Source organism: Balaenoptera physalus (genome assembly GCF_965194825.1).
Source record: "Balaenoptera physalus genome assembly, chromosome: X".
Lineage (NCBI taxonomy): Eukaryota > Metazoa > Chordata > Mammalia > Artiodactyla > Balaenopteridae > Balaenoptera > Balaenoptera physalus.
The window spans coordinates 52847745-52861378 of record NC_138903.1 but is presented as its reverse complement, the minus strand read 5'-3'; the positions used below and the strand labels follow the sequence as shown (position 1 = coordinate 52861378).

At 41.1% G+C, this 13634-nt stretch overlaps 1 long non-coding RNA gene across 1 annotated transcript in view; it reads right to left on the bottom strand.

Moving 5' to 3' along the window:
* Nucleotides 1–688: 688 nt before the first annotated feature.
* The window catches only part of LOC309651899, a 116763-nt gene continuing 103817 nt past the window's right edge, over nucleotides 689–13634 (bottom strand). Inside the window, exons 2-3 of the long non-coding RNA XR_014258449.1 lie at nucleotides 7156–8318; nucleotides 689–1241 (exon numbers count right to left, since the gene is read on the bottom strand). This is a non-coding gene — a long non-coding RNA (uncharacterized lncRNA). The remainder of the gene's footprint in view (nucleotides 1242–7155; nucleotides 8319–13634) is intronic.

Sequence of the window (13634 nt, the reverse complement as noted above, 5' to 3'; positions counted from 1 at the left end):
CCCAATACTTCCACCACCAGCTTTTATGACCCTATAGAGAACCATAGCCACCCACTGCCTCCCCAGGAGCCCCTCCAAGACCAGTAGGTAGGTCTGGCCCAGGAACCTATGAAGTCACTGCATTTGCCCTGAGTCCCAGTGCATATGAGACCTTGTGTGCACCCTCCAAGAGTGGAGTCTCTGTTTCTCCCATTCCTATGGAGGTCCTGCAATGAAGCAATACTGGCCTTCAAAGTCAAATACTCTGGGAGCTTCTCTTCTTGATGCCAGACCCCCAGGCTGGGGAGACTGGGAGAATTTCTGTGATATAATCATTTTCCTGTTTGTGGGTCACCTACCCGGGGGGTATGGTATTTGATTATATTGCGAGTGCACCCCTCCTACCATCTCATTGGGTATCTTCTTTATGTCTTTGGTTGTAGGAGATAATTTTTGGTAGGTTCCAGTCTTTTTATTGATGGTTGGTCAGCAGTTAGTTGTGATTTTGGTGTTCTTATGAGAGGAGGTGAGCTCAAGGTGCTTTTACTCTGCCATATTTTCTCAAATCCCTAAGGGATTATTTTTAAATTTAAGGAATGTAAAAACATGTTTGGAGTCAAAGAACCTTCAAATAATTTAAGGCCTGCAAAGTGCTTGTCAACTTATTAGCCAATTAGCTTTCCTCTAAAGTGAACAATAAATCAAAATATTCAAGACTTTTTTCTATTTTTATTAATGTGATGTTGTTTTTTTGCATTCTCAGTCATATTTTACAAATATAAATAAATAAATACACTATAAATACACTTTTTTTCTTCACTATTAGTAATGTGCATCTCAAGTACGGTCCTGCTTTTCAGTTTGATGGTCCAGGAGCCTGTCCGATTTTGATGTGAACCACTTCTAGCCACAATTATGGGTCAGAAGTCTGATATTTAAGGAACACTCTGGACTAGGAACCTGCTGTTGGGAAAAAAAAGCGATGAGCAGTTATTGCAAATATCACCTGATAAGTCAACTACTCAAACACACTAACTGGGTTCTGTTACCAGAAAATTACAACCAATTCCTGTCCTCAGTTCTTTTTCCCAATATCTCTTCATCCCTTGAAATCCCACTCTAAGGTTGCATACCAGCCCAGAGTAGAATGTGGGGAAGTGCTTCTTCTTGGAAAGGTAAGTCATGTGCAAGACTTGCTGAGGCAAAATGCAGCCAGTGGTTGGGAACAATCCTCGGCCTGGGCATGGAGAGCCTGGGAGATGCTGAGGAGGAAGAAAACTTTTATTTTAGCATTTTTTACCAATAAAGTATTATTTATTTAAGGTATGTATATTTTTTAAGGCATATGCTATTGCACACTTAATAGACTACAGTATAGCATAAACATAACTTTTATAAGCACTGGGAAACCAACAAATTCGTGTGACTCACTTTATTAATATTTGCATTATTGTGGTAGTCTGGAACAGAACCTGCAATACCTCTAAGGTACACCTGTATATGGTAAGATAGATAGGTTTGCTCCCTGTTGAGTCAAAGATGGTCAGTGGCAGCTCTAGCCTCAGTAAAATTGTCACACATTACTCTGGAGATTCACTATATGAGTCCACTGAGCTTTGAAGCAAGCACGTTACGTCTGCATGTGGAGGATAAATGATGAGAAAACCAGTGACCCTCCTGCTGAGCAGGCTGCAAGGAAAAGTTTTCTTTTGACCAAAGTAGCAATCTGGCTTGTGAACCTCTTTTCACTCTAGGCCCTGCCCTCTGTGCTGAGCCTGAGTCCGAAGTTTACTTCACAGAGAACTCAAAGCCAAAGCCCAGACTCATGTGAGGCTGTCTAACTGTGTTGTGGGGTCCTGGGGAACAAACTCCTAAAAGAGGGATGAAGGAGGTGAGGACAACAGTGAAATGAACAGAAGTTGAAATAAATGTGGATAGATGGCGATTTCTTTTTTCTTTCCTATCGTCACCAGATCACGAGTGATATATAGCATGTATCGTTCTGAGAAGCTAAACCATCGTCAGGATATGAAGAGGGTTAAACTTCCAACAGATAAGGAAGGCAGAGGGTCAGGTCCTCAATGTTCCCTGCTGAGCAGATGACTAGGTCCCTCTCAGCCATGTCCTCTGTTGGCAGACAGTGAAAATTTTTCCAGAGGACCACTCAGGCCATCAGTCCCTGGTTCATTTTCTGGTCCCAGAGAGATCCTCTCTAGGGAGAGGATTGCCCCCATGAGTACTTTTCTTGAGATCAAATTCCTCTGAGACAGTCAGAATGCGCCAAGCTTGCAGATGGCAGAGAATCGGGACCTGGGCCAAGTCTTGGAGTGGCCATGCAATCCCTGAGTGTGGTTTGGGGTGTTTGTAGTAAGAAGAAAGGGAGAATGAATGAAAACTCTCTCACCCATACAATTCTTGAGGGGAAACTGGAGCTTAATGTAAGGAAGCCTGGGCATCCTCAGAAACTGTATTGTATTCTGAGAGCAGATGCAGGGCATGGGGAAGGTTTCTGTGGTTAAGTAGTTTTCAAGTTCGCCCAAAGCACAGCTGGCCCCCAGGAGTAAACACAGAGTTTACCCTGGCACCAACCTCTCTTCTCTCAGTTGAACCAGGGAGAAACAACTACGTGAATTTTCAGGAACTACTAAAACTCAGTTCTCGCTCTGCATCCTCTGCCAGAGCACGGCAGGTTGAAGCGAGGTACAAAGCGAATAAGAATGTATCTTTGTGCGGTTGACACAACAGGGGGACTTTTTTGCTGGGGTTCAGAAGTGGGGTCATTCTGGTTGTCAGTGGGAAGATGTGAGCCTTGATGGGTCCCTCCCAGCCTATGCCTCGTGGGGGAGCTCCCAAGTTCACCTTCCTCCTGCAGGGAGAGACACAGCAGCTTCAGCTACACAGCCTACCTTCAGAAACCTCAGGCTAGAGGTGTGTATCTCCACAAAACCTGGTTCTCAGTGATTTCTACCGAGAGAGTGCCTGTTTGGATGCCTGGTGCTGACAACTTCCCAAGTGGCAGGCCTAGAGAGCTGCTCCTCTTGTTAGTGAGCAGGTTTCAGATTTCACATTTGTGTCTCATCATTGTCAGGGTGGCAGTTAAGAGAGCCCGGGCAGCAGGTCTAACCAGCATTTAAAGGATAAACTTGCTGTTCATATTCAGGTCCTCTTGTTCAAGGTCTCAGGGTGCCTGGGATAGGAAGCCAGCCCAGTCCTGTGTGAGAACAGAAGGCTGTGGGTTAATTTGTCTTGTGTGGCTTCTGAACAGAAGTGAATATGCTTTTTACATTGGAAATACTAGGAGGAGAGTACAAGATTCCAAGGATGAGCAACTATTATTAGAAAAAATAATTATTATTAAAAAAATATTTTTTCCTCTGGATTTAGTGGTATCTTATTCTATCTATTGAATATGGACACACTGAAAGAAAAAGTTTTTTAAAAAATTAAATTGTCTCTCCTTCCCAGTATAAGATGCCAGTTCAACCACTAAAGAATAGATCATCTGTCACTTAAGAATGGCAAAATGATGTGCCATTTTCCCCCATCAATATTTGTCCATTTTGGAGCCTAAAGGCAATCGAGAAAAGTGCAATTAAAGCACTCAAATTGCCGACACTGGTAAACACATACACTTTGTAAGACTAACACAGGAATCTTTTGCCCTGCTCCTCCATGGACAGGGCTCTGATGAGCATGGCTTTAAATGGAATCCAAGTATCTTCATCTTGGTAGGTGCAGCTACCAAGAGAGTAGAGCAACATCTCAGGTATAAACTAGTCTATTCCTGAGGAGAACATGTGATATTCACACTCATGGTGGAAGATTCCCGAGGAGAACATGTGATATTCACACTCATGGTGGAAGAGGCAATCTCAACACACACCAAGGCTCTCCTTGCAGGTAGAGCAGACAAGCCCTGGGTAGGACTAGAATGCAGAGTTCACAGGCTCTCTCCCCTACCCCCATGACACCCTTTTGTGCCAGAGCCTGGGTTTTGCAGCAAAACTCATTTCAGGCCAGGGAACCATGGGTCCAACAAGAATTGTAAGCAGTCTATTAAAACTCTGGAAGTGGCCAGTCCTGCTGCTTTAATCATTAATTCACCAGAGAAACAATATGATGATAGATAGGGTACCTACTATTCATGCAAGGTAACAATAGAAGGGACCCCCCTAAATTGATAAAAGATATGAAGCCAGTTGTTAATGTTCTCCCTGTTCTAAATTCACCCTTTAATATATTCTCTCTGATAGTGGATGAATTACTTTAAGCATCTCTCCTTCAAAGTGATCAATGTTACTGAAGGAGAAAGTGGCTCTCCTGTGACTTCTGGCTGTCAGAAGTGTGGGTGTAAGGATATCCTAGGTGCTCGGCCCCAAGCACGTGCCCAGAACAACTGTCCTATCGAGTGTGCCATCCCAGTGTGGCCTGGTCATTGGCTTTCTGTGGCCCTCTTCATAGGGACATCCTGTGCTCCAAGCCAGCCACCTACCCGCTGATTTCCTCTACTTGATTGCTCTCCTGACCCACCCCACCTCACCACTAACGTTACCTCCTGTACTTCTCCCAAGGCTGCAGCCCTTACAACACCAAGGCCCTCAGGATCCTATGTATAGGACATTGTTAGCTCCAGGCCTCCAACTCCACCAGGACACTTGCTCCTACTACACGTCTACATGCTGGCCGCCAGCAGTGGCTTGTCCACACTGATGTGCTCCAGAGGGTACCTTCCTGCTTACCTTGCAACTGTAGACCAGCTCTGGTTCTGCAGACCTGCTCTGGCGCTGGCAAATCAGCAAACTTCTCTGCCATCCAGTAGGTTCTCCTACACCTTCTCCAATGAGGTGTGACCTCCAGTCCTGGGGAGGGGCCCATATTTCAAGTTTGTCTTTCCTTGGGTATGCTCCCTCAGGCCCAGGATACCATATAGAGTTTTCCTATATCTTATATATTCTACATTTGTCATAGTTTAATAAATCTTTATGTTAAACATTATGCTTCACTTTATGTTAAAATTCCCCTGTCCACTGTGTACTTTCCATCTCCTGATTGGATCCAGATTGCTACAGAACACAACACCTACAGCAAATATCATTCCTGGAATTACTGAAAGCCTTCTTTTGAGAGCTGCATCAAGTAAGAATGTCCACTATCACCCGGAAAGAGGAGTAAGGGGAAAAAGAAGGAACAAAATGCTTGGAATGGAAGAAGTAAGACTGCCATTGTTTGCAGATGACATGATTGTGTACACTATATTCTACAGGTATTTACAAATTGGTAGAATCAATAAAAGAGTTTAGATAGCTGTTTGTAGGATAAAATATCAACATACAGAAGCCAATTGTATTCTATTTACCAGCAACAAATTTACAAAATGAAAGTTTCAAAGGCAGTATTTGCGAAATATGAAGTACCTAGGATAAAATGTCCTCTTATAGGAAAATTATGAAATATTATTGGGACACATTAAGGAAGTTCTTATTAAAAGGAGAGATAGACCATATCTATTCAATAACATTCCATATTATTGACAAGAAGTCAAATCTAAAAGTTCAAAGCAATCCTAATTAAAACCTCAAACAAGATTTTGGTTGAACCTTTTCTGATGAATTGATAATTTAAGTGGAGTTGAGACAGGCCAAAAATAACCTAGACATTCTTGAAGAACAAGGCAGAATTGAGTGGCCTTATTCAAAGATCAGAATTGTTTATAGATCTGTAGTAATTAATATTGATATGTGGTATTTTAAATGGACAGATAAATAGAACCATGGTACTTAATAGAGAGTACACAAACTATCCCATACATAGGTAGATGCTTGATTTATGACACATGTGGCACTGCAAATCAATAGTAAAAGGGCAGACTTTTCAATAAGTGGTTCACTGAGACAATCAGATATCCACATGAAGAAAAAGAATGAAACCCTACTCAACACTATACACAAACATCAGTTGTAGGTGGATTATGACCTAACTGTGAAAGGCAAAACCACAAATATTTCAGAAGGAAATATAGAGAATATTTTCATGGCCCCAGGGCAGGGACAGATTTCTTGAAACAGAAAAGCACTAACCACAAGGAAAAGAATGACAAATTTGACTATGTTATAATTAAGTATGTTATATAATTAAGTATGTTATAATTAAGATTTGTTCACAAAGCACAGCATAAAACAAGAGAAAATACAAACAACAAAGCAAAGGACTATTTTGGCCACACATATAACCACCAATGGACTGGTATTTAAAACATATTAAAAACTCATTGGATCAGTAAGGACAAGATGGAAAATAGAAGAGAAAAATGGTGGAAGAGTTGAACATGAACAGGCTTTTCACAGAAGAGAAAATCCAAGAGGTTCATAAACATGAGAATGTGCCCAAACATAATAGTAGTGGTAAAAAACAGTAAATTAAATTCTGGCAATACTTGGTGTAGATGAAGACGTGCAGGAGCAGGAATTCTCTGTGTTATTGGTGGGATTGTAAATTGGTACAACCACTATAGAAAACAATTTGGCTTCGTGTAGAAAAGCTGAAGATACGCATATTCTGTGGGCCAGTGATTCTGTTCTTGCATGTATACCCAAGACTTTTAAACATGAGTCCCATGAAAAATGCCCAAGGATGTTCATTGCACCATTGTTCATAATAAAAAGCTAAAAACAACCCTGGATGAACCCAGTGTTCATCCAGTGTAGAATGATATAATCATATCATAATCATTTTGCTAAAATCATGCACTGCAATGCTAGTCAACAATGGAGACAGAGAGAGGAGAAGATGGCGGAAGAGTAAGACATGGAGATCACCTTCCTCCCCAAAGATACATCAGAAATACATCTACACGTGGAACTGCTCCTATAGAACACCCACTGAATGCTGTCAGAAGACGTCAGACCTCCCAAAAGGCAAGAAACTCCCCACGTACCTGGGTAGGGCAAAAGGAAAAAGAAATAACAGAGACAAAAGAACAGGGACGGGACCAGCACCAGCGGGAGGTAGCTGTGAACGAGGAAAGGTTTCCACACACTAGGAAGCCCCTTCACGGGTGGAGACTGCAGGTGGCAGGGGGAGGAGCTTTGGAGCCACGGAGGACAGAGCAGCCACAGGGGTGCGGAGGGCAAAGCAGAGAGATTCCCGCACAGAGGATTGGAGCTGACCAGCACTCACCAGTCCGAGAGGCTTGTCTGCTCACCCACCGGGCGGGCGAGAGCTAGGAGCTGAGGCTCTGGTTTCCGAGGTCGGATCCCAGGGAGAGGACTGGGGTTGGCTGCGTGAACACAGACTGAAGGGGTTAGTGCACCACAGCAAGCTGGGAGGGAGTCCAGGAAAAGGTTTGGAGCTGCCGAACAGGCAAGAGACTTTTTCTTGCCTGTTTCCTGGTGCACGAGGATAGAGGATTCAGATCACCACCTAAACGAGCTCCAGAGACGGGCGTGAGCCGTGGCTATCAGTGCCGACCCCAGAGACGGGCATGAGACACTAAGGCTGCTGCTGCCACCACCAAGAAACCTGTGTGCAAGCACAGGTCACTATCCACAGCTCCCCACCCAGGAGCCTCTGCAGCCCACCACTGCCAGGGTCCCGTGATCGAGGGACAACTTCCCCGGGAGATTGCACAGTGCGCCTCAGGCTGCTGCAACGTCACACTGGCCTCTGCTGCTGCAGGCACGCCCTGCATCCGTACCCATCCCTCCCCATGGCCAGAGTGAGCCAGAGCCCCCAAAGCAGCTGTTCCATTAACCCCGTCCTGTGTGAGTGAGGAACAGACGCCCTCAGGTGACCTACATGCAGAGGCAGGTCCAAATCCAAAGCTGAACCCTGGGAGCTGTGTGAACAAAAAAGAGAAAGGGAAATTTCTCCCATCAGCCTCAGAAGCAGCGGATTAACGCTCCACAAACAACTTGATGTAACTGCATCTGTGGAATATCTGAATAGACAACGAATCATCCCAAATTGAGGAGGTGGACTTTGGGGGCAAGATATATTATTTTTTTTCATTTTCCTCTTTTTGTGAATGTGAATGTGTATGCTTCTGTGTGAGATTTTGTCTGTATATCTTTGCTTTAACCATTTGTCCTAGGGTTCTGTCCGTCCATTTTTCTTTTTTACGTAAAAATTTTTTTTCTTAATAATTATTTTTTATTTTAAAACTTTATTTTATTTTATCTTACTTTATTTTATTTTATTTTATCTGCTTTCTTTCTTTCTTTCTTTCTTCCTTTCTTTCTTTCTTTCTATTTTTTCTCCCTTTTGTTGGGAGCCGTATGGATGAAAGGCACTCGGTGATCCAGCCAGGCATCAGGGCTGTGCCTCTGAGGTGGGAGAGCCAACTTCAGGACACTGGTCCACAAGAGACATCCCACCTCCACGTAATACCAAATGGTGAAAATCTCCCAGAGATCTCCATCTCAACACCAAGACCCAGCTTCACTCAACGACCAGCAAGCTACAGGGCTGGACACCCTATGACAAACAACTAGAAAGACAGGAACACAGCCCCATCCATTAGCAGAGAGGCTGCCTAAAATCATAATAAGGCCAGAGACACCACAAATCACACCACCAGACGTGGACCTGCCCACCAGAAAGACAAGATCCAGCCTCATCTACCAGAACACAGGCACTAGTCCCCTCCACCAGGAAGCCTACACAACCCACTGAACCAACCTTAGCCACTGGGGACAGATACCGAAAACAACAGGAACTACGAACCTGCAGCCTGCAAAATGTAGACCCCAAACACAGTAAGATAAGAAAATGACAAGACAGAAAAACACACAGCAGATGAGGGAGCAAGGTAAAAACACACCAGACCTAACAAATGAAGAGGAATTAGGCAGTCTACCTGAAAAAGAATTCAGGATCATGATAGTAAAGATGATCCAAAATCTTGGAAATTGAATGGAGAAAATAAAAGAAACTTTTAACAAAGACCTAGAAGAACTATACAGCAAACAAACAGTGATGAACAACACAATAAATGAAATTTAAAATACTCTAGAAGGGATCAATAGCAGAATAACGGAGGCAGAAGAACGGATAAGTGACTTGGAAGGTAAAATAGTGGAAATAACTACTGCAGAGCAGAATAAAGTAAAAAAAAGAAAAGAATTGAGGACACTTTCAGACATGTCTAGGATGATATTAAATGCACCAACATTCGAATTATAGGGGTCCCAGAAGAAAAAGAGAAAAAGAAAGGGACTGAGAAAATATTTGAAGAGATTATAGTTGAAAAATTCCCTAATACAGGAAAGGAAAAAGTTAATCAAGTCCTGGAAGCACAGAAAGTCCCATACAGGATAAACCCAAGGAGAAACACGCCAAGACACATATTAATCAAACTATCAAAAATTGAAAATAAAGAAAACATATTAAAAGCAGCAAGGGAAAAACAACAAATAACACATAAGGGAATCCCCATAAGATTAACAGCTGATCTTTCAGCAGAAACTCTGCAAGCCAGAAGGCAGTGGCAGGACATATTTAAAGTGATGAAGGAGAAAAATCTACAACCAAGATTACACTACCCAGCAAGGATCTCATTCAGGTTTGATGGAGAAATTAAAACGTTTACAGACAAGCAAAAGCTGAGAGAGTTCACCACCACCAAACCAGCTTTACAACAAATGCTAAAGGAACTTCTCTAGGCAAGAAACACAAGAGAAGGAAAACACCTATAACAACAAACCCAAAACATTTAAGAAAATGGGAATAGGAACATACATATCGATAATTACCTTGAATGTAAACGGATTAAATGCTCCCACCAAAAGACACAGGCTGGCTGAATGGATACAAAAACAAGACCCATATATATGCTGTCTACAAGAGACCCACTTCAGACCTAGAGACACATACAGACTGAAAGTGAGGGGATGGAAAAGATATTCCATGCAAATGGAAATCGAAAGAAAGCTGGAGTAGCAATTCTCATATCAGACAAAATAGACTTTAAAATAAAGACTATTACAAGAGACAAAGAAGGACACTATATAATGATCAAGGGATCGATCCAAGAGGAAGGTATAACAATTGTAAATATTTATGCACCCAACATAGGAGCACCTCAATACATAAGGCAAATCCTAACAGCCATAAAATGGGAAATCGACAGCAACACAATCATAGTAGGGGACTTTAACACACCACTTTCACCAATGGACAGATCATCCAAAATGAAAATAAATAAGGAAACACAAGCTTTAAATGATACATTAAACAAGATGGACTTAATTGATATTTATAGGACAGTCTACCCAAAAAGAACAGAATACACATTTTTCTCAAGTGCTCATGGAACATTCTCCAGGATAGATCATATCTTGGGTCACAAATCAAGCCTTGGTAAATTTCAGAAAATTGAAATCGTATCAAGTATTTGTTCCGACCACAACGCTATGAGACTAGATATTAATAACAGGAAAAGAACTGTAAAAAATACAAACACATGGAGGCTACACAATACACTACTTAATAACGAAGTGATCACTGACAAAATCAAAGGGGAAATCAAAAACTACCTAGAAATAAATGACAATGGAGACACGACGACCCAAAATCTATGGGATGCAGCAAAAGCAATTCTAAGAGGGAAGTTTATAGCAATACAAGCCTACCTCAAGAAACAGGAAACATCTCGAACAAACAACATAACGTTGCACCTAAAGCAATTAGAGAAAGAAGAAGAAAGAAAACCCAAAGCTAGCAGAAGGAAAAAAATCATGAAGATCAGATCAGAAATAAATGAAAAAGAGATGAAGGAAACAATAGCAAAGATCAATGAAACTAAAAGCTGGTTCTTTGAGAAGACAAAATAAAATTGATAAACCATTAGCCAGACTCATCAAGAGAAAAAGGGAGAAGACTCAAATCAATAGAATTAGAAATGAAAAAGAAGAAGTAACCAATGACACTGCAGAAATACAAACGATCATGAGAGATTACTACAAGCAACTCTATGCCAATAAAATGGACAACCTGGAAGAAATGGACAGATTCTTAGAAATGCACAACCTGCCGAGACTGAACCAGGAAGAAATAGAATATATGAACAGACCAATCACAAGCACTGAAATTGAAATTGTGATTAAAAATCTTCCAACAAACAAAAGCCCAGGACCAGATGGCTTCACAGGTGAATTCTATCAAACATTTAGAGAAGAGCTAATACCTATCCTTCTCAAACTCTTCTAAAATATTGCAGGGGAGGAACACTCCCCAACTCATTCTACGAGGCCACCATCACCCTGATACCAAAACCAGACAAAGATGTCACAAAGAAAGAAAACTACAGGCCAATATCACTGATGAACAGAGATGCAAAAATCCTCAACAAAATACTAGCAAGCAGAATCCAACAGCACATTAAAAGGATCATACACCATGATCAAGTGGGGTTGATCCCAGGAATGCAAGGATTCTTCAATATATGCAAATCAATCAACGTGATACATCATATTAACAAATTGAAGGAGAAAAACCATATGATCATCTCAATAGATGCAGAGAAAGCTTTCGACAAAATTCAACACCCATTTATGATAGAAGCCCTACAGAAAGTAGGCATAGAGGGAACTTTCCTCAACATAATAAAGGCCATATATGACAAACCCACAGCCAACATTGTCCTCAATGGTGAAAAACTGAAACCATTTCCACTAAGATCAGGAGCAAGACAAGGTTGCCCACTCTCACCACTATTATTGAACATAGTTTTGGAAGTGTTAGCCACAGCAATCAGAGAAGACAAAGAAATAAAAGGAATCCAAATCGGAAAAGAAGAAGTAAAGCTGTCACTGTTTGCAGATGATATGATACTATACATAGAGAATCCTAAAGATGCTACCAGAAAACTACTAGAGCTAATCAATGAATTTGGTAGAGTAGCAGGATACAAAATCAATGCACAGAAATCTCTTGCATTCCTATATACTAATTATGAAAAATCTGAAAGTGAAATTAAGAAAACACTCCCGTTTACCATTGCAACAAAAAGAATAAAATATCTAGGAATAAACCTACCTAAGGAGACAAAAGACCTGTATGCAGAAAATTATAAGACACTGATGAAAGAAATTAAAGATGATACAAATAGATGGAGAGATATACCATGTTCTTGGATTGGAAGAATCATCATTGTGAAAATGACTCTACTACCCAAAGCATTCTACAGATTCAATGCAATCCCTATCAAACTACCACTGGCATTTTTCACAGAACTAGAACAAAAAATTTCACAATTTCTCTGGAAACACAAAAGACCCCGAATAGCCAAAGCAATCTTGAGAACGAAAAATGGAGGTGGAGGAATCAGGCTCCCTGACTTCAGACTATATTACAAAGCTACGGTAATCAAGACAGTTTGGTACTGGCACAAAAACAGAAATATAGATCAATGGAACAGGATAGAAAACACAGAGATAAACCCACGCACATTTGGTCACCTTATCTTTGATAAAGGAGGCAAGCATATACAGTGGAGAAAAGACAGCCTCTTCAATAAGTGGTCCTGGGAAAATTGGACAGGTACACGTACAAGTATGGAATTAGAACACTCCCTGACACCATACATAAAAATAAACTCAAAATGGATTAAAGACCTAAGTGTAAAGCCAGACACTATCCAACTCTTAGTGGAAAACCTAGGCAGAACACTCTTATGACATAAATCACAGCAAGATCCTTTTTGATACACCTCCTAGAGTAATGGAAATAAAAGCAAAACTAAACAAATGGGACCTAATGAAACGTAAAAGCTATTTCACAGCACAGGAAACCATAAACAAGACCAAAAGACAACCCTCAGAATGGGAGAAAATATTTGCAAATGAAGCAACTGACAAAGGATTAATCTCCAAGATTTACAAGCAGCTCATGCAGCTCAATAACAAAAAAACAAACAACCCAATCCAAAAATGGGCAGAAGACCTAAATAGACATTTCTCCAAAGAAGATATACAGATGGCCTACAGACACATGAAAGAATGCTCAACATCAGTAATCATTAGAGAAATGCAAATCAAAACTACAATGAAATATCATCTCACACCGGTCAGAATGGCCATCATTAAAAAATCTACAAAGAATAAATGCTGGAGAGGGTGTGGAGAAAAGGTAACACTCTTCCACTGTTGGTGGGAATGTAAATTGATAGAGCCACTATGGAGAACAGTATGGAGGTTCCTTAAAAAACTAAAAATAGAACTACCGTACGACCAAGCAATCCCACTACTGGACATATACCCTGAGAGAACCATAATTCAAAAAGAGTCATGTACCACAATGTTCATTGCAGCTCTATTTACAATAGCCAGGACATGGAAGCAACCTAAGTGTCCATCATCGGATGAATGGATATAGAAGATGTGGCACATATATACAATGGAATATTACTCAGCCATAAAAATAAACGAAATGGAGTTATTTGTAGTGAGGTGGACGTAGTTAGAGTCTGTCATACAGAGTGAAGTAAGTGAGAAAGAGAAAAACAAATACAGTATGCTAACACATATATATGGAATCTAAGGAAAAAAAAAAGGTCATGAAGAACCTAGTGGCAAGACAGGAATAAAGACAGAGTCATAGTTGAGAATGGACTTGAGGATATGGGGAGGGGGAAGGGTAAGATGTGACAAAGTGAGATA